Source organism: Lissotriton helveticus, chromosome 10, assembly GCF_964261635.1.
Source record: "Lissotriton helveticus chromosome 10, aLisHel1.1, whole genome shotgun sequence".
Taxonomy (NCBI): domain Eukaryota; kingdom Metazoa; phylum Chordata; class Amphibia; order Caudata; family Salamandridae; genus Lissotriton; species Lissotriton helveticus.
Genome location: NC_136071.1, coordinates 242835698 through 242861262, shown reverse-complemented (window position 1 = coordinate 242861262; position 25565 = coordinate 242835698). Strand labels below are relative to the sequence as shown.

The 25565-nt window shown below is 46.4% G+C and overlaps 1 protein-coding gene across 6 annotated transcripts in view; it reads left to right on the top strand.

Annotated features, from left to right (window-relative positions):
- Positions 1–25565, top strand: part of USP22 (ubiquitin specific peptidase 22) — a 502385-nt gene that overhangs the window by 185375 nt on the left and 291445 nt on the right. The gene's annotated exons all lie outside the window — the stretch shown is intronic.

Genomic DNA, 25565 nt, shown 5'->3' with positions numbered 1-25565 from the left:
ATATGATAGAACTTTTAACAAGCAAGAGGTGCACAGTGTGATTATTCCGCCCATAGCCTGATTGTTGGCTTACTCTTTTGACTATACTGACCTTGCTCTCTATCTTCAGTGACTCAACGTCAGTGTGCTAAGTAAAACAGACCTATTTCTAGCATGCTGGTGGGTGTCAGACCATTGGTTAACGTGTGTAAGATCTTTGGTGACTTTCTTTACTTGCCTGTCTGTGGTTCTGATAACTGGAGGACAGACTTTAGTTCTTCTATTAAAGAGCAAATAACATCTGACATGCAACTCTGGTTCGAACTCATTCATAAACCATGAATTTTAGCTGTGAACAACCAATTGGTAAAGTAATGGAGAGGGGTCCACTCTTTAATATTAAAGGCTTTATTCTGTTAACTGCATGCGTGCGGGCGGAATTCCGCCCGTATGCTGAGTTTTTTTAAATCGCATGTTACGTGACGAGCTGGGCTCGTCATGAGCGTGCGAGGAGGCTACCTCATGACGAGCCCAGCTCGTCATCAGCGTCGAAGGGGTTAACATGTACATAGACCCCGAACTGCATTCAAAAGATATTACTGACCAGAATGCAAATTAGACTATGAAGGCGGTGTCTACATCTGAAAAGCTTCAAACAAATATTTCAGAAATGGAAGTTCTAATTGATATTTTACAGGATATAACCATCCATTAGATTTACATGGATACAAAGCTATAACACTTGATTGGAATGCATAATGGCAAACCACATTCTATGTTTAAATTGAGTGCAAAGATGAACACTGTTTCTGTGAAAACATTACTGACAGATTAACTAAACTTTCCCTGTCTGACAGGTGATGGATGCATGAGTGGCTGGCTGGCTGGCATAGAAACATTACAGACTAACAGAATGACTGACCAGTGGCATTTCAGTAGCGCAGACTGTACCTGTAGGTTGAAGTTTCACATTTAGGCACCAAGCATCTTGACCCCAATTTGCCTTATAAACTCTCTGAATCACCCAACATATCAGCTGTAGTTGAGGACAAATCTGCAAAAGACAGATCTTCCAAAACCGACTTTAGTAAAAGTGCTATCTTGAAATAACAAGATACTGAAAAAAATGATAAAGGCAGAAAAGCAGAATTATTGTGCGAGATCTTTCAATAAAAAGAATAATCCTCTACATAAACAATATGTTGCCCCAATTTATACCTCCAGTAGACAGTCCTCTTTGCCAAAATGAGTTATTTCACATACTTGAATCATTCCCGATCATCAGGCTGGTAATCCTCGGTAAATGTAAATAGCAGCAAACCGTGTTGAAATGGTTATAAGCCTCAACAGCAGTGTTTTTTAGTAGCAATCCCATCTCATTTGAAACAACCCAAACTTCAGCGACCCAAGTGAATGTTCTGTGCTCTCCAACTCCCCCAGAGCTCACCATAGCACAGATTTGTACTACATGTTGTGTGTCCGGAGCCCTGGGAAAAGCTTTGCTCTTACATATGTAACTTACACACAAAATAAAGTAAGGTAACTTCAAGTCTCAATTTTTTTCAAGTTGCAATTCATACAACATTGTATCCGGAGCACCTTCATTTTATAAAAACTGCCCTCCACAACGTGTTGTGACATACTTCATCATAGGACTTCTGCAAAACGTCTCAGAGCAGACCAACGCTAGAGGCGGAGCAATAGGATAGGGTAGACCATACAGGCAAATAAAGAAGGAAAAGAAAAGGATCCAAAATGGGTGCGGACAGTGATTATTAAAACTAAGGGATATCCTAATAACACTTTTATTCCTGGATTCCCTTGTCCAGATTAAAAAAGGGTCAAAAGTACCCCCGGATGGTGGTGAAGTGATTATGCATAGAGTTCAGCCTGTGTGACACCTTATCCTGGCTGATTCTTGATACTGCCCACGTCTTCACTGGACTTCAGCCAGGCTTAACCTCAGCTTTTGGGATACTTTGAGTTGTTCTTAAAGTTTTTATTTGGAAAACCTCCACTTTCTGATCCAGGGAACTCCCTTTTGTGTCACCAGCTGCCATCATGACATACAAAGAAAAGATCTCATTTCAAGCCCTGCACTCACTTTGAGCAAAAGATTGGCAGTTTATGCTCCACGTTATTTGTCTGCTTATTGTCTTTATCCACGGCACAAGGCATACCGCTGTGATATTTGTAACACACTTCCCTCTGGGACTTAAAGAATAGCAAAATGAGGAAGGCACTTATGCTGCGGAGAAAAAGATTCCCTTCTTGCAAAGGGGAGGCCCTGTCCTCTGGAGAAGGATTCTGTGTAAGGTACCCTACCAAGCACTTCCAAGACTGCAGCGCAAAAAAGAAACTTGTTCAGTTTCGTGGCTGGAATTAACAACTAAAGTGACTGCAGTTTTCCACCTGAAAACACCCCATAATGGATAAAGCAAATCCCATTATCGTCTATTGGCTCGTCATCTAACACTTCACCATTGAAGGCCGTTCTACCAGCCTCACCTAGGGTAGCCAAGAGAACACAATCGACTACAGCACAAGATTGTTGTTGGTGCATTTCTGACGACCACACCATGAATAACCATTATTCCACCATCTACAACTCCATCTGTGGCAGTACCTCTTTCACTGTAAACGGCAATTTAATTTATTGTAAACATGATCACCTAGTTGATTACCCAGACGACTGACTTCCTATTTCCATCTCCATGCATTCTCGCATTCTCTATGGAAAGTGTTTGTGCACTTACCATCTCACATTCTAGAGTCTGAAATAGAGGCTGACATTAGTGACTAGCAGCACGCCATGGATGCAGTGTATAACTCGTGCTGAGTAGACTGGACTATTGCAACGGTCTGCTGCTAGCCGCCAATGAAGGGGTCATCGCTAGACTTCAAGTTGTGCAGAACACGGCTGCCCGCCTTGTTCTTAATGCCCCGGCCAGGACCCCCTCAAAACCGCTTCTTAAAAAACTCCACTGGCTCACCATAAAACAGAGAGTGCTGTTTAAAACTTGTTGCACTATCCATAAGTGCATGTCTGGTAGTGGCCCGGAGGTCTTAACAGAGAAATTCATCCCATATATTCCCGCAAGAACTCTGAGATCTGGAGACCATGAACTATTATGTGTCCCCAGATTCTGGAAAACACGACAAGGTGGTAGAGCTCTGTCAGTGGCAGGCCCGAAACTTTGGAATGAACTTCCATTGGAAATCAGAGCTTGCAGGGAACATCTTCCTTTCAGGAAAAAATTAAAAACTTTTTTATTTAACTATTGACACTTGTAGAACATTATTAACACATGACAGGGCTATTTGCTTTCTGATGTTGCCAAAGGCGCGGAGATACTCCCCAGGGAGTCGATTCCCAGCGCGGTATAAGCTTGCAAATAAATAAATAAATAACCATGAGCAACTGGATGTGAGCTATATGCCATATTTTGAGGAAGGGAAGGAAGATCAGGATTATGACAGTCAGCGTAACACCTTTGTGTCAGAAGATCCTCAGAAGTTTAGCTTTTTTGTGACCCTTTGTGCTACTATAAGGTGTCCAGTTTGGCAGGTGCCATTTACATTCATGGCGATTCTGTGACATGTGCTGAAGACTTAAAAGCTGTTCTCGCAGTAGACTGTCATTTTCCCTCCCATTGGCCTACTGCCTGTCCCATCCATCCAACCACCACAAGTACAAATGCTGCATCCACCACCGCCCCTCTTTCGATGTTGGAGGCCCCACCTGCCTGTGTTTCCCCAGCACCTACCCAGGTTCGCAACCCTTTCCACCAACACCTAGGGATATGAGCAAACAAGATACATCAGACTCCAATCGGTTCTCTGAAATGTAGAAGGGTGAGCTGTAAGAGAACCAGTTGACTACAAGCATGATCAGAAGCTTGAGGATTGCATCCTGCCGAAAAAGTATGTAACCTATGATGCCCCATTCACCTCCAGAAGAGATAGCTCACTTTCATGTGCTACTTGAAAATGTTGTGAAAAGGCTCCTTCCCCATAGCATCAGAAGAGCAGTAATGCCCTCTATATGACTTTGAACAGCAACCCCGTAAGGCCATAAAGCATGTCCTCATTCAGGACTTTGTTTGATTAGATGGCCTCAAGTTAAAAAGCTCCAACAACATTACTGGCAATGGTGCCTCATGTGGAGAAGAAATATAGGACTTTCAATTCTGCTTCACATCGTTTGTCAGGCTATTCTATGCGTCTCCTCTATCGTATTAGCAGCCCAAAGATGTTAAACATCCTGTCACTCCAGTTTCTCCACCTTCTAACAGTGCTGGCCAAAGACTGGAAAATCTGGGCTGCAATTTTGGTTTTATTGCTGCAACTTCAATCAAAGCTGCAAACATCTTGGCCATCCTCAGTCATTACGATCGGAAGATGTGACATAACGTTTCACCAGTGCCAAATTCAAATAAAGAAGCAAAGACCTTAGTTAAAAACGGGAGCCACTGCATCGGCTGCTGTCATAGATGCAGAAATGGATGTGTTGAATGGGGTTTTTCACCAATTGTTAGAGCTGTTGTTCTAAGAAGACGTTGGCTCTGCTGTACAGCCTTAAGTCCAGTCCGTCCAGTAGGACAGGCAGACATTATTTGGAAATAATGGTGATGCCCTCAAATTAAAAAACAGACAGTCAAGGCACATTCCCTAGTAGCTATATGTTAAATGCACTAGTTCAGCTATTTTGTTGTGGCTCCATTCACTCAAGCATTGGGGGAGGTTTCATTCAGTACGTCTGTTGAGAGCAAGCCTTTTACTGGGCCATACAGAGCTATGAAGCCAGCAGAAAACAAAGACCGAGCTATGGTAGAATATCAGAGCAGGGCTTTAAAACCTAAAACCAATTCAATGATAGTTAATTTTAATCCTAACAGAAGTAATGCAACTAGTAATTTAGGGGGAAGACAGACCAAATCTAGTCTTGGAAAAGATTAGATTAGATATCACTGTAAAAAAAAATCTGAACTTATAGTTACCTGTGCTTAACTGTAACTTGCGTCCCCGCAGTGCACTGGTTATGACCTCACATATTAAAATAAAAGGATTATGGCTGTCTTAAATATTTGTAAAGGCAGACAGCCAATTATATACTGGCTTGTATCGAAATGTACCACGGTATACCACTAACTTAGTGCGGTGTACCGAAGCACAATATATCACATGGGTACAAATGTGGGGTTGTATAGCGTTACCCTTATGTTATGCATAGTGTCGCAAGGGCAGCACAATACTTGCAATAAAATTTACAAAACTACGCAAAGCCACCTTATGTCGCCCTGCTTTCCTTGGTACACGTTCAGAAATTCAATTGAGTGCAAGTACTCTGCACAACATAATTTACAGTCTTCCAAAATTTCAACTACATCCGTACCCCACTCCACTGTATGGATCTACATTATATTCCACGCCATTCCATTAAATGCTATTCTTTTTGGCGACACTCTGACGCTCCACTTTACACTATTATACTTTACTGTACGCAGCTCAACTGTATGCTATTCTACTGTATGGTACTCGACTGTACGCCACACTTATGTATGGCAAACCACTCTGCGACCCTCCATTCTGCTCTATTCCATTGGATGCCATTCCTTTCTTTGCCACTCCACTATGAAATTCCAGTTTACCATTATGCACTGTACGCCACTTCAGGCTATGCCATGTCACTGTTACTCCACTGTTCGCTAATCCACTGTATGCCACTCCACTCCACTGTACACTATTGCAGTGTATGGCACACCACGACACTCCAGTGTACACTATTTATTTTTTGGGAAAATATTTTTATTGCAAAAAAACCATATACTGATATACAAATTACTCCACTCCATAAATCATATGCATCAGTACATTGGGCAATAAATCCAAACAGCGTACATTTTCACATCTCCCGCTCACCCTCTCTGTTATTTCGTAATTCTAGTTCTACTACTGGTGACACACATATCTCTCCCCTGAACATGTTCCATTTGGCCCATTTCTTGTCCCATTTCCTCGGACACCCACGTGCGATGAACACTTCTTTTTCGGCTATCATGCATTTGTCCAATTCCCTCATCAATATCGCCACTCTCGGTGGACTAGTACTTCCCCACCCCCTAGCAAGTTCCCTTTTAAAGAGCGTTAGGCCCAGTGTTACAAATTGCTGTTCTGTCTCCTGTTCTGTCTCCGTAAGATCCGTAGCCTCCCAGATGTTCAGGAGGCCTAGCCGCGGCGTCGGGTCAATCGGTTTATCTAGTGCAGATCTCACATGCGTCACTATTCTATCCCATCGGTTCTGCACCATTGGGCACTCCCATATCATATGATAGAAGCTAGCAGACTGCCCCCACCCTTTAAAACATAAGTCGTCTGGCCTTGACCCAATCTTTGCCAGAGTAACCCCAGTCAAGTATGAACGGTGTAATATACGGAGCTGTATGAGTCGGTATCTAAGTGTAATGGCAGCCTCTCTCGGTGACATCAGCGCCTGCCTCCAGTCTTCTTCTTCTATAGCCCCTAAATCCTTTTCCCACTTTTCCTTGAGTTGTACAAAGGAGTCCGGCATGTGATTACTAAGCTTCCTATATGTGAGGGAAATTGCCTTAGTTTGCAGTTGTCCATCTAGTAGGCGATCCTCTAGAGGAGAGTACTCTAGTATGTCCGCACAATCAGGAAATGCCGCCATCAATGCATGCCTGATTTGCAAGTATCGAAAGGCTTCACTAGGTGCCAGTTGATACTATTCCCGTAGCTCTTCAAACCTCAGAATCCTACCTTTTTTAATCAGATCTCCTACAACCGAAATACCTAGCATGTCCCATTTGTCAAATCCAGGATGTCGACAGAGCATGCCCAACTTTTGTGCAGACCATAGTGGTGTCATAGTAGTGAGTCTGTTTGCCCAGCCCAGGCGGGAGTTAGCCAGTTTCCATATCTTCAGCGTATGTTGGGTGGGGCCCACAATATCCTTCTTTCGTGTTACGGAGTACAGCGCCCCGAGAAAACCAGCCCTGTCCATCTGAAATCTATCTAGAGCACACGCCGGGTCATCGGGTAAGGTGTATTCCCATCTATTTACCGTGACCAATTGCGAGGCCCAATAATACAGCTGAATATCCGGTATAGCGATACCCCCATCATATACCATCCCTTTGTTAACTTTTGAATTGCTATTCTAGGAGCCCTCCTAGGAGTGTATGCACCTCACCCTCCACTGCATTAAAGAAGGCATCAGGGACTCTATTTGGACAATTCTGCAGCACATACAGAAAGCGTGGGAGAGCAAGCATTTTAAAGAGGGCAGCCCGGCCAACCAGGGATAGAGGCAACGATCTCCAGTGCTGGACATCTGCTCGTAGCCGAGTGAGCAAGGGCGCCAAGTTGGTCTTGTAGAAAAGATCTGAGTCCGGCATGACAAAGATCCCCAGGTATTTAAAGCTGTCCACCGCGACCATCAGTGCGCAGAGACGTGGGGCCTGGCCGTGAAGCATATACATTACCGATTTGCTCCAGTTGATAGCGTAGCCCGAGTACTTCCCAAAGTTAGTGAAAATGTCTAGGACCACCCGTATGGACCTAAATGGATATGCCAGATATAGCACTATATCATCTGCATAGAGTGATATTCTGTCTTCATAGTCAGGGGACCATCTGAGACCCCTGGTCATCCCATCCTTCCTTACCCATGACGCCAGAGGTTCCAACATCAATGCAAATAATAGCGGCGACAGGGGGCACCCCTGCCTTGTACCTCTTCGAAGAAAAAACTGTCTGGACGTGTAGTTACTTACTCTAACCTGTCCAGATATATTCGTATAAAGCAATCGCACCCACTTAATGAATTTCGAGCCCAATCCCGCTCGTAGTAATACCTCAAACATATAGGACCATTCAATCGAGTCAAAAGCCATAGAGGCGTCAAGGGAAAACACAGCGGCGTCCTCTCCTAGATAGTCCTGCGGGGCCAACACATTATGTAGGCGACGAATGTTAAGAGCCGTGTTTCTCTCTGGCATAAAACCTGATTGGTCAGGGTGTACCAGGGAGGATATCACCGTCTCCAATCGTGTGGCAAGAATCTTAGCCAAGGCCTTCGCCTCCACGTTAATTAATGAGATCGGTCGATAGGAACGACAGTCTTCTACCGGTTTACCTGTTTTATAGATGACCACAATGCTCGCCAGCCTTTGGTCCGTGGGCAACACTTCTCTTTCCCAGTTCTCTTGATACATGGCTCGCAAATGTGGGACCACCTAAGTGGCCGTCGCTTTAAGAAATTCCACCGGGGTAACGTTGGGTCCCATAGCCTTTCCCGGTTTTATGCGACCAATGGCTGTCTGAATTTCCTCATCGGATAGATCAGCCTCTAGGGATTCCCTATCGTCAGCGGACAGAGTAGGCAACGCACACTCCTCCAAAAGCTGTCGCGATTCCTCAGCTGTGTATATGGCAGATGGCGAGTACACTTCCTCGAAGTGGTCAGCAAATGCCTCGGCGATGTCTTCAGGGCAAGAGACAATGTCTCCGCCTGAGTTCCGTACCCTAGGTACCCACCTCGCACCCTGCTCCTTCCTTTCCAACCAGGCCAGTGTTTTACCTGCCCTGTCCCCTAATTTGTAAAGTCTGTGGTGAGCAGCTGTTTGCGTCGTTATCATATGTTCTCGGGCTTTTAATTTATATTCATCGCTTTTGAGTGTCATAGCATGCATCAACTCCTCTGAGGGGTGGAGTGTACACCTTGCCTCCATCTCCTTGAGTTCCTCCTCCAACTGCGTCAACCTCTCCCTCCTCTTAGCCATATATTGAGTCTTCAACGAAAGCGCATATCCCTTCAGGACTACCTTATACGCTTCCCAGATCGTTTGCGCGAAATCTACGGATCCCACATTTTCTTCAAAGAAATACCCAGTCTGGGCACTTAGCTCCTCCCTGATATTTGAGACCTTGAATAGCCACGGGTTAATGACAATGGTACGACTTTGCTGTCTGGCACCATGCGTGAAATCTATTCCTACAGGGGAGTGAACTGATAGGCCTCTGGGATACGTCCTCGGTCGCCTAAAGTTACCTACTGAGGCTGCATACGACAAAAAGTAGTCAATCCGGGAGAGGCTGCCATGGACACTGGAGAAATATGTATATCCTACTGGGTCATCCCTCAGTTCTCATCCAACATCTAGGAGCCCCAAAGCAGTGATAAAGTCTTACATAAGTTCATTTGGCCGAGTAGTTTGTCTCACAGGGTGCCTATCCGTTAAGTCATTCATAGTCATGTTCTAGTCTCCCCCCATTATTAGGGTCCCATCAGGAAGATCTGTGAGCACCCGGCCGAGTTCAGTTAAGGCTACTTTACCCAACGCTGGCGGCAGGTAGACCGATACAATATTCAGGGCTTTTCCCTCCCACCGTGCCTCCACCACTGCAAACCTACCAGTGGCATCCGTCCATGTATTAAGAACAATCAGTGGAACATTTTTCCTAACCAAGATACACGTGCCTCTAGAGCCAGTAGTGTAATCTGCATGCACCAAAAGCCTATACCCCCACCTGTTTAGGGCATTACTCTTATTGCCAACCAGATGGGTCTCTTGCAAGAGAACTAAGTCCGGGGACTGCCGTTTCAAATATTGCTGTACTATCCCCCCCTTTTAATTTTGTCCCCCAGACCATTAACATTCCAGGTGAGGATGGAGAGCACCGATTCACGGTCAGCTACCATTGGGTCTCAGGACGATCATCGCACTGTAGGTCGGACATAAGATCAGCAACACAATGAGCTTGATACATATAACCGAGTCAGCACCAGCTATTAGTCGGTCAGCTAAACAGGAACATAGAGAAAAAGGCCAATACATTTGTTTGTGGTCACAGTAAAATCTGCCCTCCGTTCCGTAGCATAGGGTCACACCATTTGAGCAATATCCTGGCAACAACAACAACCACCCCCGTTCCAACCCCCAGCCCCCCCCCCCACTCCCTTTAACTACCCCCACCCTGCTACCCTGCCTGTGGATTCAAAACTACCCACCCCCAAACATGGCAGAGCGTCTCTCACCCCACTGAACATGCTAGAATGCAGAGGTAACTACCCCCCCCCCTCCATGGCTACTGTAAGCGTTATCCTTTGTTCGAGGCATGTGGGCTGCTAAATTCATATCTTAGCATTAGATCGCCGCCTAGTGTTGGGCTCGGATGATTGCACATTGTTGTCCTGGAAGAGTCTTCGAAGTATCCTGAGATAGGTGGCTCCTCCCCTGGACTACAGTGCGCATGGGCATCGGCTCCATCCCCAGATTGTTTTTTTCCGCCATTGGGTTCGGATGTGGTCTCGACGTCTTACTGTCGGAACCAAGTAAAACTAACTTTTAGCGGCCAAAAGGCCTCGATTTTCTTGCGTCGGTATTGTCTGCGCTCGGTCTCGAGTCTTCCGTCTCTTGGAGCCGGAATAAGCGGAGTTTTCTTCGCTTTCTAAACTTTGAGGCCTTCTCATCGCGACACGACTGCAAGCCTTTACGGACATGGAGCGGAGCCCGTTTAAGTACTGCCCGCTCTGTGGGTCCAAGTACCCACACATCGATCTACACCCCGTGTGTAACAAGTGCCTTTCACCGGACCACGACGACGGCAAGTGCAAGGCCTGTGCACAGTTCCGCTCCAAGAAAACTCTCAAGCTTCGGCGCGCGGTGCGCTTGGAAGCTAGGCAAGCGGCCCCAGATCCGGAGAACATCTTCGGCGACCAGGAAGAAGAGGTCCAGGGTCACCATCTACAAATCTCCCCATCACAGACGGAGGTCGAGGCGGATCCGGGAGACGACGGAGTCGCGGGTCAGGTCCTCGAATACGTCGAAGAGGTAGGAGACGACGATGAGATTTATGGGGCCGCGGCGGATAGCTCAGCGGACGAGCTCTGCCCCGAAGGTTACGAGGATACCGACCGGGCGTTATCCTTTATACCTACCACCGACCTAGCAATAAGTAATTTCTTACATCATATCACATCATTATATTCAGCAGATACTTCATATCATCCACCCCGAGTGAACCATTAGGCAATCGCAGTACCAAATCCACAGGGCACTTCTGCGCCCCCCCCCCCCCCCCCCCGAACTGTTTCTTGTTCATCGTGCACCAAGAAGAATGCCTCAGCTCAGCAGTTGAACAATTCATTATTGGTCCTCCAGCCTGCTGGATTCTATAGCCGCCTCCGTGACAAGTGTATCTGTTCGATCATCTCTCTGCACTCCTGAATTACCAGGTCAAGGCCGCCTCCGATGTTCCACCGTGGTCCAACCCTCCATCCAGTCCCAGACTGCCTCCGGTGACTCGAAGAACCCTTTGATTCCACTCGCAGCCGCGCTGGAAAGAACATCGAGTATTTCACTTCTCGATCTCTCAGCTCCCGTTTCACTGCTTGGAAACTCCGTCTCTGCGCCTGGACCTTAGCCGTAAAATCCAGAAAGAACGTCACCTCATAGTTGTCTATCTTCAAAGGTGGAGCAGATCTGGACGTTTGCAATATTATATCTCTGTCCCGATAGTTAAATACTCGGGCGATCAGTGGCCTCGGGGGAGCACCTACCCTGGGTCTTCCTCCCGGCACTCTATGAGCCCGTTCGATAGAAAAATAGCTAGATAGCGCTTTCGGTTTCAGATGTTTCGTGATTAGTTCTTCAACATATAAGTCCGCAGCTGGCCCCTCTGTTCGCTCTGGAACACCTAGTATTCGTATGTTACGGCGGGCTCTGCCTTCATAATCGTCCAGCTGCTGCGCCATTCTATCCTGTTTTTTCTGCATCTCTAGCATCGGAGTCTGTAAGTCCGAGGTGACTGTCTGCAGAGCGGCCGTCACAATCTTCAACTTCTTCACCTTCTCATCCATTTTTCTAAAATCGGCTCTGAGTAGCGAGACCTCAACTGTAACCGAGTCCACCGATGTGCGTACCTGATCTGGGTAACTCGCCTTTTTCTCCTCCTTTACCCAAGCAAATGTGGCTAGCTGTCCTTCTGCCTCACCGCCCAGTCCCCGTCTACCCCCCCCCCGCGTGAAGGCCCAGAAGCCGGGGCCTCGATTAGTGAAGGCACCGGCGGCGTAGTCTGCGCAGCTCCGCTCTTGTGGGGGCCACACGGCTCACAGCGTCCTCCTCAACGGCCCTCTCTCCTTACCGGGCTTCGCGCCGGGTCCACTCTGCTCTCACTGTCGCCCCGTGGGAGGGCAAAGTCTCAGCATTCCGTCAGGGAGCCCGGTCCGGTGCCGCCATGATGGATTCGCCACCCCTCGGACCGGTACTTGTCTCGCCTCAATAACCCTTTCACGGGCTTCTCTGGGCACACTTTTCAGCAGGAAGGGGCATCAGGGCAATACTCCCCTCTAGTCTCACTTTACACTCTGGTCTGGTCGGCGGTATGTAAGCTATTACGCCATGGAAGGGCGAGAGCTCTTTCAGGTGGCAGCCATCTCGCTCGGCTGCTAGCCACGCCCCCCTCCAGTGTACACTATTAAACTGTATGGCATTCCACTGTATGTTATTCTACTATGATTCTCCACTTTATGCCACTGCACTCTACGCTGCTCCACTGTACGACACACTATTCCCCTCTCTAGAACTGCACTCAATAAATCTATACTGCACTTTATGGCACTGTAGACGATTCTGCTTCACACTATTAATGTACACTCCATTGTCTAGCTCTACACCCCAGTCTATGCCCGTACACTCCATTGTACATTACTTTATTACACTAAACTACTCTTTTTGATACTGTTCGATACAGTCCTCCACTGTACTGTAAAGAACACCACTCCAATTTAATAAGAGTTGACTAGAATATATGCTACACAACTCCACTCAACCCAACTCCACGCCACTCTACTCTGATAACCTGATGCACTGTATTCTACTTTACTTCACACTGTTGCGTAACTCCACTGATTTCCACTCCACTTGAATGAGACTTTACCTCGCTTTGTCACGGTCATCCTCACTACGCAGTTTACTGTACAACACACTATTGTACTCTATACAACTCCACAACACTGTTTCCCACTCTACACCACTACATTCTACTACAGTGCAGTCAATTCCACTGTACAATACTCCACTCTAAGACACTAGACTGTACGAAACTCACCTTCATTTTAATGTACGACATTCCATTGAACAATACCTTAATAAATAACACTCAGTGCTACAATTTGAAACACATTTTCATTAAAAGCAAACATTGACATTCCACGGAAAAACCAATGGTTATGGATGAGGTATAGTTAAAAAAAAAAGTTATTTATTCTTTCCATGCAAACCATAGTTAAACTACACAAACATTAGAAATTCTAAAGTTATAGTCCTAACTTTAATTTTACACACCACCTTCAAATTACTATGTCACTCGCCCCGTACAGTTTTCTCACTTAATGCACCATACTACATTAACTATAACTCACAACTCTACCATGCAGCGTGCTCTGAAAAATCATCTCAATTGAGATGTCAAAAGTGTTATGAAAACTGATTTGATATGGTATATGTAATGTCATATGCAAGGGTATACACAGTGCATTGAGACGGCACAAGTTCTAGTTAATGGATTATGGTGAGTGAGAACACTTTATGGAGGTGCGTGATGTAGTAATTTGAAGGTGGTGTGTTAAGTTAAAAAGTGAGAACTAAGTAACACTGTGTACAAAGGTGGGCGCCTTATAGCAATGTGAAGGTGGTGTGTAAAGTGTAACCAAGTTATAACTATAACTTTAGAATTTCTGATGTTTGTGTAGTTTAAGTACGGTTTGTATGGAAAGAATAGATGTTTCCCGAACTATATCTGTAACCTTTTGGTTTTTTCATGTGGAATATATGTATAGATCTCCTCAAAAAATCAAACAATTTGCTAGACCTGCAGGTCTAGTGACTTAATCTACTCACCCTAATCATAATGCCATTGACCCATAAACTGGTGTCCAATTATGTGATCCTGGGTCAATATTTTAATTCATTTAACCGACATTTTCTTCTTTATCACATATGAGAGCACCTTTAAATATGTGAGTTCAGCAGGTCTGCTGGACAAAAAAACACTTTTGTTCGATTTAGTAAACTATTGCTCCATATATAATACAAATCTAGCCACATATAGGATACGCATGACCGCTGACTTGCCTCTTAGTTTATTAAACACATTGTCGTCGTGGCCAAAGTAGGAATGTTTCTCACATCATGTTTAAAATGTGACTTTTAATGAAGTTATATCTGAAGCATGAAGTAGTAACACTTATTTACAATTACCAGATGTTCCATTGAAATGGCTACAATTTCCATTCACGTGATTTTACTGATAAAACTATAAAGTGTATAATGTTTGAAAATAGCTACTGTAAATATTTTTCATTTGCACATCTGATTTGTTTTGCTCTTTAAATCTTTTTTTGCATGACTCTTCTGAATTACAAAAAGTTTTATATTTTGGAATACTTCACTATTCATTTACGTTCTGTTTAAATGTTGTGTTGGGGGGGGGGGGGGGACTGACTTCTTACAGCCTTTTGTTTCACAATGATTGCCACAGCTCACTTCACCAAAAACCTCTAACTGTAATAAGAGAAAGAAAAGCAAACCCTATTTTCCAGGATAAGAAAACATTAGTAAAAAGACAAATCTGACAGTTGACCTCTGTCCTTCAACAGATAGCAAATGTGTCAAGATAAAAACAAGATTTAAAGGCACTTTGATTGCTCATTCAGAAAGTGAACACCTGTTCCTTCCATCTTAAGTTCACTGCCAGAGCGGGCGAGTAGGTGCCAAAAATAGCTCAACCTGATCAAATCTGACTCGTCGTAGGGAGTGGGTGAGGATATTTTTCGAAGCTTGTGTGTGTGTGTCTGTGTGTGTGTGTGTGTCTGTGTGTGTGTCTGTGTGTGTGTGTCTGTGTGTGTGTGTCTGTCTGTGTGTCTGTCTGTGTGTGTCTGTCTGTGTGTGTCTGTCTGTGTGTGTGTCTGTGTGTGTGTGTATATATATATATATATATATATATATATATGTGTGTGTGTATATATATATATATATATATATATATATATGTATTTCTCAAAGTTTGTCCCGAACTCGGGGAAGCACTCCATCACAGGCGAACTAACAGGTTCCTTTCAGTTTGGGGAACCGGCAGTTGCGTTGCTGAGTTTATTCACGGCCTAACATGTTTCAGAGCCCCCAGCTCCTTTCTCAAAGGCAAACCTCCACATCGCGCAAACAATCACTGTGCACTCGTTTTTCCGCTTATTTAAATACCTTTAATAGGTTGCAGGTGAGTCATTTCAAAGGATTCTGGTATCCGTAGTGCACAATGAAATAATTTCAGTCCTCCAATGGATGTTTGCACGCCTGAGGATATTTTCAAAAATATTTCAACCCTCCAGTGGGCCCCAGTAATTCAATTGCACGGTTCAATTTGAGGCACTGTGATGTCGCATATAGGCAAAGTCCAGTCTTTACCACGCGCCCCATTCCCTTTCTTTTCTTGGGCGGTGCCATCCCCCACGGCCTGGACCGCCGTGTAAATATCATTCAAAGTTTGTCCTGAACTCGGGGAAGCACTCCATCACAGGCGAACTAACAGGTTCCTTTCAGTTTGGGGAACCGGCAGTTGCGTTGCTGAGTTTATTCACGGCCTAACATGTTTCAGAGCCCCCAGCTCCTTTCTCAAAGGCAAACCTCCACATCGCGCAAACAATCACTGTGCACTCGTTTTTCCGCTTATTTAAAAACCTTTAATAGGTTGCAGGTGAGTCATTTCAAAGGATTCTGGTATCCGTAGTGCACAATGAAATAATTTCAGTCCTCCAATGGATGTTTGCACGCCTGAGGATATTTTCAAAAATATTTCAACCCTCCAGTGGGCCCCAGTAATTCAATTGCACGGTTCAATTTGAGGCACTGTGATGTCGCATATAGGCAAAGTCCAGTCTTTACCACGCGCCCCATTCCCTTTCTTTTCTTGGGCGGTGCCATCCCCCACGGCCTGGACCGCCGTGTAAATATCATTCAAAGTTTGTCCCGAACTCGGGGAAGCACTCCATCACAGGCGAACTAACAGGTTCCTTTCAGTTTGGGGAACCGGCAGTTGCGTTGCTGAGTTTATTCACGGCCTAACATGTTTCAGAGCCCCCAGCTCCTTTCTCAAAGGCAAACCTCCACATCGCGCAAACAATCACTGTGCACTCGTTTTTCCGCTTATTTAAATACCTTTAATAGGTTGCAGGTGAGTAATTTCAAAGGATTCTGGTATCCGTAGTGCACAATGAAATAATTTCAGTCCTCCAATGGATGTTTGCACGCCTGAGGATATTTTCAAAAATATTTCAACCCTCCAGTGGGCCCCAGTAATTCAATTGCACGGTTCAATTTGAGGCACTGTGATGTCGCATATAGGCAAAGTCCAGTCTTTACCACGCGCCCCATTCCCTTTCTTGACTCACCTGCAACCTATTAAAGGTATTTAAATAAGCGGAAAAACGAGTGCACAGTGATTGTTTGCGCGATGTGGAGGTTTGCCTTTGAGAAAGGAGCTGGGGGCTCTGAAACATGTTAGGCCGTGAATAAACTCAGCAACGCAACTGCCGGTTCCCCAAACTGAAAGGAACCTGTTAGTTCGCCTGTGATGGAGTGCTTCCCCGAGTTCGGGACAAACTTTGAATGATATTTACACGGCGGTCCAGGCCGTGGGGGATGGCACCGCCCAAGAAAAGAAAGGGAATGGGGCGCGTGGTAAAGACTGGACTTTGCCTATATGCGACATCACAGTGCCTCAAATTGAACCGTGCAATTGAATTACTGGGGCCCACTGGAGGGTTGAAATATTTTTGAAAATATCCTCAGGCGTGCAAACATCCATTGGAGGACTGAAATTATTTCATTGTGCACTACGGATACCAGAATCCTTTGAAATGACTCACCTGCAACCTATTAAAGGTATTTAAATAAGCGGAAAAACGAGTGCACAGTGATTCTTTGCGCGATGTGGAGGTTTGCCTTTGAGAAAGGAGCTGGGGGCTCTGAAACATGTTAGGCCGTGAATAAACTCAGCAACGCAACTGCCGGTTCCCCAAACTGAAAGGAACCTGTTAGTTCGCCTGTGATGGAGTGCTTCCCCGAGTTCGGGACAAACTTTGAATGATATATATATATATATGTGTATATATATATATATATGTGTGTGTGTATATATATGGACACACACTAGTGTGTACATAAATAAATATTTCCACAAAAAGGTTGCCCCACTGAAGACGCCACACACAAGGAGTAAAACACACATTGGTTAACGGCAGCAGCAGTATCCGTGTCTCACACCCTAAGGTCTCAACTGGGTTCCCCAGGATCAGCATCGGCTGCGGAGGTGGAACAATCACTGATACAGGATCCTCCCGTCAAAAGGAGAATGGTCTCGGAGGAGAGAGGTCGGTCGAGGTCTTCCTCTAGACTGCCACTGGTGAGCTTGTCCTCATCCTCCGCGGCATCTCGAAGTGGCAGATCCTCGGATGGGGAAATCAGCTCTTCGGATAGGGAGAGGTCCAAGTCCCCTGCAAAGTCGCAGCAGGATCAAGCGGATCAACCTCCTCCACGCGCACGTTTGCCAGTGAAGGATCGCACCCAGAAATCTCCTACTGTTCATCTTTCCCCAAGGTGGTATAGACCTCTTCACCACTGGGCCAAGGACAAGGAGACGGCGGATCGGTTGAGGGCATATCGAGATCAAACCTCCCGCCGCAAAGAACGGCCTCGGTCTAGATTGCACTCAAATAAGAGAAGATCTAGCCACAGAGATCGATCTCGTTCTAGAACGCGCTCAAGTAGGAGAAGATCTAGGTCCAGGCGGACTTATAGCTCCTCAAGTTCATCGAGGACCCGTTCTCACAGGAATTACTCTCCAACACTAACAGACAGCCCACACTCGAATATCTCCAACTGAGGATATTTTCTTGTTCCAAGACCTCTTGGGCAGGGGATCCCTGAAGCTAGGAGTGCCTATGACCGCTCCGCAGGTCAAAACGACGGTCATCTTCGAAACCCTGCAGCACACACCGGCACCCAAACCTTTATTGCCGTTGGTCCCGGGTATCATGGATCCGGTGAATGAAGTCTTCCTGACTCCGGCTACAGTGAAGTCAGTCCCAGCGAGAATTCTCAAGAAATATCGTTCTCCCGAAGAGGATCCTCTGTTCCTCAAGTCCGACCCACCTCCAGATTCGGTAATCATTGCGGCGGCTAAAAAATCCAATGCGGTAGCCTCCTCATCCACGGTACCGCCGGATAAGGACAGCAAGTTACAAGACTCATGGGGGAGAAGAGTGTGTAACACCTCAGCCTCTTTCCTCAAGGTCTCCAATGTGGAAGCTCTACTGGACAGATATGATAGATCTCTGTGGGACTCGCTTGAGAGGTTTTCTACTAAACTGCCTCAGGAGGATAGAAAGGATTTTGAGGAGATTCTGATGGAGGGCAGTCAAGTCTCCAATCAGATTATAGGGGCGGCGGTAGATGGAGCTGTTCTGGCTGCGCATGGTTATGCGCATGGAATCACAGCGAGGAGATCCTCGTGGTTGCGCCTAACAGCATTGAAACCCGAGGCTCAAGCCAGAATACTAAACCTTCCTTTTTCGGGCACGTCTCTCTTTGGGGCGAGAGCTGATGAGATGCAACGGATGAAGACTGAGTTAGACACCCTTAAAGCCGTGGGGCTTGAAAAGAAAAAGGAATTCCGGAAGAAATTCCGTTCTGACAACAAGGGCCCATTCATAAAGCTACTTTGCAGCATATTTCCTGGAAAGCGGCTTTTTTGGTAGCGATTACGTCAACCCGTAGGGTGAGCGAGATTCAGGCTCTCTGTACCAAGGAACCATATACAGTGTTTCATTTGAATAGAGTAGTGCTGAGAACGCACCCTTCTTTCCTGCCGAAGTGGTGTCAGATTTTTATGTTAATCAGTCGATCTCTCTGCCCACTTTTCTTCCCAATCCCTCTACTCCAGCTGAGAGGGCTTTACACTCTTTGGACCTGAAGAGGGTTTTAAAGTTCTATCTGGAGAGGTCCAAGTCTATTCGGCATTCTGATCAGTTATTTATTAACTATGGATCGGTCAGAACTGGTCATGCAGCATCGAAACGTTCTATTTCCAGATGGATCGTTTCGTGTATCTTGCTTACCAATTGGCGCAAAAACCTCTGGGGTTTACCCCTAAAGCGCATTCCACTAGAGGTAGAGCTGCCACGGCGGCTTACCTGCATAATGTGCCCATGTCTGAGATTTGTAAGGCGGCGAGCTGGAGGTCTGTCCATACATTTACCAGACATTACTGTCTAGATTCTGACACGAGAGCAGATACCCAGGTGGGCCAGGCCTCCCTGAGGAATCTGTTTAACAGCTGAGTTATTGGCTGTTATATTTTGGTTGGGTCATGTTCTTCTCATTTACCTGCAGGTGGTTGATGGGCTTGCTATTCTATTCAGTGCTTATGACTATTGATGAGGATCCCCTGGAAGAGAAGGATAAGTTACTTACCTGTAATCCTAGTTCTCTTCCAGGGGTATCCTCATCAAAGTCATAAGCAACCCACCCGCCTCCCCAGGTAAATGAGTTGGTACTATTACAATCTTATGGTTGAGCCCTGTCTTCAGTGTTATGCAAAGAACAACTGACCTAACTGTCACCCCTGAGGCATGATGGGAAGCCTGGGGTCATGGCTGCCTTAAAGACACGGTGCCAGTTTTTGTTGAAAATGGTTTCATTTTCTATGCTATTGTTTTACAATGCAGCCTGAGGGCTAACAATGTCTATTTATAAGCAATTTTCAGGATTTATGAGTGGTTTTACTCATTGAAACACAAAGTTCAAGGGATATTTTACCTAATGTGTTTTTGTTTCCTTACTAATTGCAGTACATGTACATGTGTTTACATTGTTTTAGCCTCAGTTTTGGAGCTGCATTGGTGTGAGAAAAATAATATATGTACGTACATATATGTGGAGCGAGATATATGTTTTTTACATATATATATTTTTATATTGTTTCCGGGGTCCCGCACATGGGCGGGAATATTCAGTGCTTATGACTTTGATGAGGATACCCCTGGAAGAGAACTAGGATTACAGGTAAGTAACTTATCCTTTGCTGGACATTGGGGACTCTAGTTTTTAACCACGTGGTTTGATGTGCAGAGTTAGAATACCCTTGGCCTAGTCCTTCTAGGCAGGAACTGAACCGATGGTCCTGTGTACCTTTTGGCGGAATTTTAACGAAGATAAAATTATGTTTAAGCATATTATAATAGACGTGTGTTTTTTCTTAACTTGGCCCTCCTGGCAAATCAGTAAGAGGTTTGAGTCCATGATCACTAAACTTTCTCTTTTGGATTGATGGGTTAGGAGGTTGGTCTTAGGTTTGTGATCTCATAATGGACTTGGGAAAGGTGGTCATTTACCATGGGGTCGCCTTCAGTCTGTGGAGCAAAGTGCAATGATGGAATTTAATAAATGCAGAAAAAGATATGAAAGCAGGAGTGCCACTACTCAATTCAAATTCTTAGTAGTCTTGTGTTCCTTGTTACAATTAGAGCAGATTATGTACTCCTTCCTCATGGGAGTCCTTTTTAAATGTTGTCGAGCATTCTGTTCAATGTAGGATAATGATAAAATAATGAAAATATTTAACTGACTGCAGGCCTCTTAAGTCACTTTTCCTAAGATAGGTTGATTACTTATTGGGCAATTGTGGTCTTTCTGGGATGGGGAGCAGAGAAGTTCTCCAGTATTAGGGGTGTCTTTCATAGATTCACATGCTTGAATATTCCCCGTCGTCGAAGTGGGAGTCCCACGGTAAATAAAATAGCAAAAATGCTAAATATATATAAATATATATAACCATAGTACAAGAAAAAGAAAGGAAATACAACTGAAATCCTCTAAAAACGATTCCTACATAGGAATGCAAGGCAAAGAGAAAAAACTATTTGTAACACATTAGTGTCATTATGTTAGTCCAAACTGCAGCCAATCAGGCGCCAGCACCCTCTAGAACCTTCTCCCCAGAAGCTCAAGCCCTCAGATTTTCTACCGCACGTCATGTGAAGGGAGTCTCCCTGAGCTCTGCTCAGTTTTCATCTCTATTCTTCTAGTTCCAGAAATGTCTTCAGCATGTCAAGTAAAAAGTCTTTATTCAGACCCTGCTCTTCTTGTGGGAAGCTGCGCCTTTTTGAAAAGGACCCCCACCAGAAGTGTATTTATTGTTTGTACCCGGATCATGAGGCTGGCAGCTGCAAGTTTTGTATAACCTTTTCTACCAAGACTCTTAAGGACAGGGAAGGCTGTCTGCTCCTTTGGCTACAACGTCTTAAGGGCAAGGAGTCTGTACTGTTCGACGCAGAAAGTTTACGTTCTGGTTTCTCTTCAGCAGCCTCAAAACGTGGTAGTGTTCAGGAGGTTCCTTCTCCTTTCCTCAAAAAGCCTAAATTAGCCTTGTCTGTGGCTCCTGTGGTGTCTTCTGCCACTCCTACCACCTCTACGCCCACGACACCTGGCTCTCCGGCGTCTTTGGCTGCCTCTAAGGGTGTTTTCACACCTCTTAAAGTTCCGCCGTCGACGGGAGCGTTGTCGAGCGCTCCGACGACGAGCACAGCATTGCCTGCATTTTCGACGACGACGCTGACTACCACTTCCGCATTCTCTTCGTCGACGACGGTTTCGTCGTCAGCCTCGACGTCGACAAGGGTTTCGTTGCCGTCTAAACCTGTCTCGTCGACGATTCCTATCTCGTCGACGAAGAAGAGGAATCCTCGTCGACGAAAGACCCGAAGACATCGTCGTCGTCGACTAAAGCCTCGTCGGCGAAGACACCGTCGACCAAGATCTCGTCGACGACGAAGACAGGCCCGTCGACGAAGACTCCGCCTACGGAGTCGGTGCCAGCATCGACGACGACCCCGTCGACGGCTTCATCTACAGTGGATTGCCCGTCGACAGCGACACCGTCGATGACCCCGTCGACGACCACTCCGTCGACGAAGGTTTCTTCAAAATTACCGTTGACAACAGCTAAATCAGCATCGTCGACGTTACCGGCGACGGCTCCGTCGACGGCGGCACCTATTTCGTTTGCATCTTTGCCGTTATTGCCATTGAAGACCTCTAGATCTTCACAGCCTCGCACTACAGTACCCTGCCAACAGATCTCTGATCCAGAGCCTCAACCACCTTCTCCGATGTTCGCAACTACATCTGAGCATGATACAGACTCTGAGCATGAAGAGGACACGTTTGGGGCAGCACGTAGTCCCTCTGATTTAATAATTAAATGTCAGGACACAGACTCTGACGTTGGCGGTGACCCCGAATTTCAACATGAAGAGCATTTTACTCAAGCTCCTGTCGCCACCATTCCTTTGACCTTAATTTCCAATCTCCAACATATGCTGGACGATTACAACCGCTGTTTTCCTGCAACACTGCACCTGCACAATCTCCCGCTCCTGTGGTACTACCTCCACCTTCATTGCCGCTTATAGTACCACCTGCGCCTCAGGTTCATAGATCAATTAGCATCCATACCACGGTATACCCGCGGGATGCGGATGATGAGGAGGAGGTCGCAGAACGGGAGGACGGTGAAGTCCCAGACAACACGGATGATGAGGCAGGCGACCAGGATATGGCCGAATGGGAGGATTATCGGGCGCAGACGCCCTCTCCTCAACCTGGTACCTCGAGTGAGTCGCCACCAGTAGACATCGCCAGTTTCCATCTTTTAATGGATAAGGCGGCTCAGCGTTTCAAACTTCCCCGATCACAACGCGAAGAGGATTATTTTCTTTATGACTTTAAAGATAAACCTTATAAGCAGGTTCACAAAATTCCTATTATTGATTTCGTTTGGAAAGAGGGCATTAAACTAATGAATACTCCAAACTCCTTACCTGCTCAGATTCCGCGCCTTGAGAAGAAGTACAAGGCCCCAACTGGTTCTCCAGCTTGCCTGATTTCTCATCCCAAACCGGACTCTGTTGTGACTCAGGCCGCACAGCGTAGAGCACGTAATCCAGCGTCCCAAATCACAGCCCCTCCGGAGAGAGAGGGTCGACGCTTAGATGCTATTGGCCGCAAGTTCTCAACGATGGCTTCAACATCTGTCCGGGCCGCCAATGCCTTAGCCATCTTGGGTCGTTACGACCGGCAGATGTGGTCAGACATTGCAGATTACATGGCACTCATCCCTGACTCTTCCAAAGCTGACGCACAACAGATTCTCAGTGATGGTCAAAGGGCATCGGAAGAAATCATCGACTGTGCAGTCGATATTGCTAACACAGGTTTCCGCCTCCTGGCCAGTGCGGCTGCACTCCGACGACAAGGCTGGCTGAAGTCCACCTCCTTCAGGCAAGAAGTCCAAGCCAGGATACTGGATATGCCATATGATGGGGAATCGTTATTTGGATCCCATATCGATGATGCCCTTGACTCCATCAAGAAGGACACCGATACGGCAAAGTCCTTGGGCACGCTGCAATTTCGGAAGCAGTCCTTTCGAGGTGCGCGCGGATGCGGCACTTCCAACTTTCGAGGTGGGCAACAATACCGCTCCTACAATCAGAGCGGCCAACGTTACACGCCCAATCAGCAGTCTCGTCAACAACCCTCCAAATCATATCGAGGGAAGGCGTCCTATCGTGGCGCCAATCAGAAACGCCAATGACTTTTGCCACTCTCAAAGTGTTGGAGGACGAATCTCTGTTTTATTCCCAATGGTCCTCGATCACCTCGGACCGCTGGGGTTTGGACATTGTCAAACGGGGTCATACCCTGGAGTTTACAGAGACTCCTCCTCGTGGCCCACCTCCTCCACATCTCGAGGAGCTTTACCATCAGGTCCGTCTTCTTGTGTTAAAGGGTGCAGTCGAAGTGGTCCCGAAACATCAAAGAGGGAAGGGTTTTTACTCTCGATTCTTCCTCATACTCAAGAAGAACAGAGATTGGCGACCCATTCTGGATTTGAGGGCTCTCAACCAGTTCCTGAAGTCTCAAACATTCCGTATGCTGACGCTACTGGAAGTCCTGCGTCTTCTATCCAGCAAGGATTTTATGACCACCATAGATCTTCAAGACGCATACTTTCATGATCCGATAATCGAACAACATCGCCAGTACCTGCGTTTCAAAGTAGGACCAATGCATTTTCAGTTCAAAGTTCTACCCTTCGGACTGCGTTCAGCTCCTCGTGTGTTCACGAAGGTACTGGCCCCGGTGGTGGCTCACCTGCGTCTACAAGGAGTTCAGATCTTTCCCTATTTAGACGATTGCCTTCTCAAGTCTCAATGCCACCATCAGCTGGGTCGGGACACGCACCTTTGCCAGCAAGTGTTTGGCTCTCTGGGGTTGACCATCAACATCGAGAAGTCAGAGTTTGCACCTCTGCAGACCAGATCCTTCCTGGGAGCGATCCTAGACACGCAGCTTTCAAAAGCGTTTCTCAGAGGAGCGGCGTCTCAAGATCCTTCGTCTGGTCTCACTCATTCGGCGAAAACAGTCCGTTTCTGTTCGGACGTTAAAATCCTTCTTGGGAATGGCATCATCTTGTATCGCACTGATCCCAAATTGCAGGCTGCGCACCCGTCTTATTCAGGAAGAACTGGAGTTACAATGGCGTCAGGTCTCCGGATCCTTCAACGACCTAGTTGCCGTTACAGCCCGCATGAAAATGAGCCTGTTTTGGTGGGCGCAGCCCGCAAATCTGGAAATGGGTGTGTCCTTCCTCGATCATGCTCCAGACCTTACGCTGACGACTGACGCCTCCTTAGAGGGGTGGGGCGCTCATCTCCAGGGTCTCCATCGGCAAGTGGTCGCCGACGCAGCGCACGTGGCATATCAACAGGCTAGAATTGATGGCGATCTTTCTAGCGCTCCAGTCCTTCCTCCCAGTTGTTCACGGGGAGTCAGTGCTAATCCAAACAGACAACACCACCAGTATGCACTACGTGAACAAGCAGGGAGGGACCAGGTCTCCGCCTCTGTCCCGCTTGGCCCAGTCGATCTGGGATTGGGCTCTTCGCCATCACATCACCTTGACAGCTGTCCACCTTCCGGGCATATCCAACCTCCTGGCGGACTCTTTGAGCAGGTCCACTTCCTCAACACACGAATGGGAACTGCACCAACCGACTCTGGATTGTGTGTTCCGCCAATGGGGTCACCCAGATCTGGATCGCTTTGCAACACCGGAGAATCGGAAATGCCCGTCTTATGCAAGTTCGATTCAGAAAAGGGGGTGGTGATGAACAGAGTGTCTGAATTAAGCAGACCACTCTTACCCAGTCCAAAGATCAGGGCTTGATCCATCACCGTTATTTAGCTCACTGCCCCATCCCAGCTCAGAACCTGGCTATATGCAAATTAGTCTGTCCCTGGCCCAGTGCATCATGGGAACAGGGCAGACTAAACTACCAAGCCAATTCTTCACCAGAAAGGAGACAAGCTTCCGGGGACCGGTTTCTGGCATTTCAGCCTCGTCGGCCCGGCTTGCTTGAATCCTGATGGAGCAGTGAGCAA